The 3,579-nt window shown below is 38.3% G+C and overlaps 1 pseudogene; it reads left to right on the plus strand.

Annotated features, from left to right (window-relative positions):
* The first annotated feature begins 2,938 nt into the window (after positions 1 to 2,938).
* Positions 2,939 to 3,088, plus strand: LOC117286481 (annotated as a pseudogene).
* Positions 3,089 to 3,579: the final 491 nt, after the last annotated feature.

A 3,579-nucleotide genomic window follows, 5' to 3' on the forward strand; every position in this document is an offset into this window, starting at 1 on the left:
TGACTCTCAGTTCCCCAGGAATTCTTTACTAAGGCCTTGTGCATATACAATGCAGTGTTCAGCCAAGGACCCAAGAGGTCCTCTGTGTGTATTTCTGAAGCTCTTTTCCTCAACAGCATCCTCTTCTCCAGTACCCTGTCCCATAAACCCCAGCCACCTCAGCCACCCAAACTCCAATATTAGTTTCTTCTACTCTATAAGACTTCTCTTCTCTTTCTGGGCTAACTTTCATCTTTTGAGTTCCTCTTCTGTTAGCCTCTCAGTCTTGCAGTTTCTAATGTCCAATGCCTGACAAGAGTTGCCTCGTATATTTTGTTCAGTTTTATCATTGATTGTGAGAGGAGTCTGATACTCATCACTGTATGTTAGGGAATAGAGAATAAGGAAAGAGAAATAGAGAGAGGTTGATATGGAAGCATTTGAGTTTCTGGCACTCAGTTTCATCACAGCTCTTCCTGAGATTTAGTTACTTGATATTATTCATTTGTGTGGGGTTCGCATATTATTCCAAGTCCTGTGAGACATGAATACCAAAAATGCTTGTATGCAAAAATTTGTGAAGAGCTAGAGGAGATTGGGAGAATTATTAGAACAAATTGAGGGCCTAACCTTTGTTAAAAGAATAAGGAAGGAGGGCTAGGTTAAAAAGTCCAACGTGCAGTGTAGTTCTGAGAAGTTCAGCGAGTGTAATGGAGAATTCGCATGCCCAAGCTATCTATCCGAGGAGTACTATGTCTCCAAAAACAGCCCATCGTAGAATCGTGCCACATCTAGTTACTATCTGGAAGCAGCTTGGATACCCAGTTAAATTTGAAGTCATATAGCAACATTTTAGTATAAGTTGTAAATGTTGCATTGCATCCTGTATTTTTGCCTGCTAAATCTGTACCCCTAAACTTGCAAGGAGTTTGAACTCATGTGAGCACAGTAAGGTATCTGAGTGTAGCTGCTGGAACCTTTTTAGTCAATCACCCTGTCAACAGCTGGAAACCTTAAGCACATATCTTTTTTTTCTCTCTCTCTCTCATTGAGTTTATTGGTATATTTTAGGTATACAATACAGTTACATTCATCATTGGAATCTTGTACCTTTACATGACAGGTCTTCGTTCTCATTTTTTACCCTTACCCCTGCCCTTCCTTCACCTCCTCCTCACTGCCCTATTTACAGATACTTTATTTCCATTTTTTCATTTTCTCATACTTTTTTTCTTTTCCCTTATTTCCTTTCTCCTACCCTTCCCCTACTTCACCTACACCTTTAGCTCTTTTATTCATATTTCACATTGAAGCACATATCTTTTTCCACTATACATTCCAGTATACCTTCCAGTAGGTTTCTCTTTTCTTAGTTCAGGATGTGTTTTTCTTTTATCTCTTGCAACAAGTGTTCCAGCTGATTGTTATTGTTGTCTATTGATGTATAATAAATCACCCTCAACTTTGCAGTATAAAACAAAAAGGATTATATTTTGTTTGTGAATTTGGGTGGGGGTGAAATAAGACAGTTATAAAGGATGTGGCTTATCTCTGGCTTACAATAGCCAAGGCCTCATCTGAGATGCAAATCGCAAAGGATAATACAAAGTGGCTTAGGGATTGAATAGTCTGGTGACGTCCTAAGTCAGATGTCTGGTGTTGAGGTTGGAATGAGTTGAAGGCTGGGTTCCAAGACTGTTAACCAGAACAGCTGGTTACTTGGAATTCCTTATAACATGGTTGTCTCAGGATATTTGGATTTTTCTCACAGTGGAATAGGCCCCCAAGCGTGGTGGTTTCATAAACAAGGCAGAAATCTTTATAACAACCTCACGAGTCTAATTTCTCACTTCTGCTGTATTGTCCTGGTCAAAGCAATCACAAATGACCTGCACTTAAGAAGAGAGGACCTAGACCTCTCATTTTCATGTGCAAGATTTTATAGGCATGTGTTTGAAGTGTCACACTAATTTGTTGACCAAGCTAAGCACACTATTTTTGAAAACTCCTCTTGCCCCTTAGTGTCACTCCAAAACCCTATTTTGAAAAGAATGCTTTCACAAAATAAAGATTAATATGCTTAAGCATCCATAGCATAAAGTTTTTCCCTTACGTTTATTCAGACTATCCTCAAGAGCACAAACACGATGACTAGTATTTTCTGTACTATTTCTCATCTAAACCTTTGATTAAAAATTTAAGCAACTGAATAACATAGTAAAAACATCAGAAGAAGCCTACTTTCTTTATAGACAGAGCCTCTAGCTCCATCAATTATTCTCTGTCATTTGGCATAAAGCTGTGGATCAGGGTTGCAACAGCTGGGAGATGGGAAAATGGGAAAGGAGATCAGTCCTTCTTCAGAGATCTTGAGCGGATCAGCTATCATTCTCATGATCAAATTTCTAATAGATGTCAATAATAAAGAAATCATGGGTTGGAATATATTTCTTCACTGTATGATGTATGTAAGACTCTAAAAACATAAAAAACTATGGGTTCCATTATAAGGCAGACATGGATTTAAATTTTACTCTTTTTTCATTTTTATCTAGCTAAACTTGGCAAGTAACTCCAACTCTCACAAACTTAGTTTCCCCACTGTGTAATGTAAATAATAACACTTTTCAGTACATTTCATAGTGACTAAAAAAAAAGAAACTTTGGAATAAACCATCATCAGGTGTTTACTATATACCAAACACAACACTGAAAACTTCTTGGGGACACAGTGATGATTAAGGTACAGTTCTTATTATTAGAAAAACCACAGCAAATTAAGAAAGTACCATATATACTTTAAGGGAGTCAGTCTGAAGCTGAGTCTCTTAGCTTCTTCTGCCTCAGTTTCTTTCTCTGTTATAATGGAATAGTAATGAGCAACCTATGGGCCCATGAGAAAGATATAATATACACTGAAAGACTAATTTCTAAGAATCCCAATTAAAATGAAAATAGGGCACTCACCTGGCAGGGGAGATGACACGATCACAGAAGTTGTTTTCTTAGAGCAAGACTTATCCATTGTGTTCCAGATGTGCTGATCACTGTGATTTCCCTAGATTGAGAAACTTGACTGCCTAATTTGTGGTTGTGAAGGACTCCATTTGTTGAAAGAAAAAAAGGAAGGGAAGGAATGATGGAAGGAAAGAAGGAAGGAAGGAAGGATACACAAGAAGAAGACAGGAAAGAAGGAAGAGAGGGAAAGACACACGAATATAGGGAACAAGGACAGGGGATGTAACCAGAACTTCTGCAGTGGGTTCTGGTCTCCTGTGAGCCATGACAACACAAGGTGAATAAAAGAATAAAGACAGGAAATGAGTCTTACAGAAGAAGCTAGGTTCTGGGCCTGATCAGTGCTTCTCTGGGCAGTAAAGACAAAGGCACCCTGAGCTTGCCAATATTTATTAGGTTCATAGGGAGAAACAGATGACTCAGAGGGTGGCAATAATCCTAAATTGACAAGGATCTTATAATTGGAGGAAGTATCAGATCTCTCAAAGGGTGGTGGTAATCCTACAACTATGAGGATCTTATTATGCTAATGAGGATCTTAGGTCAACAAGAAGTTTACATTGATTAGGATGTTAAGATGAG

The sequence above is a fragment of the Fukomys damarensis genome, unplaced genomic scaffold, assembly GCF_012274545.1.
Source record: "Fukomys damarensis isolate Sample0158 unplaced genomic scaffold, DMR_v1.0_HiC HiC_scaffold_16, whole genome shotgun sequence".
Classification (NCBI taxonomy): domain Eukaryota; kingdom Metazoa; phylum Chordata; class Mammalia; order Rodentia; family Bathyergidae; genus Fukomys; species Fukomys damarensis.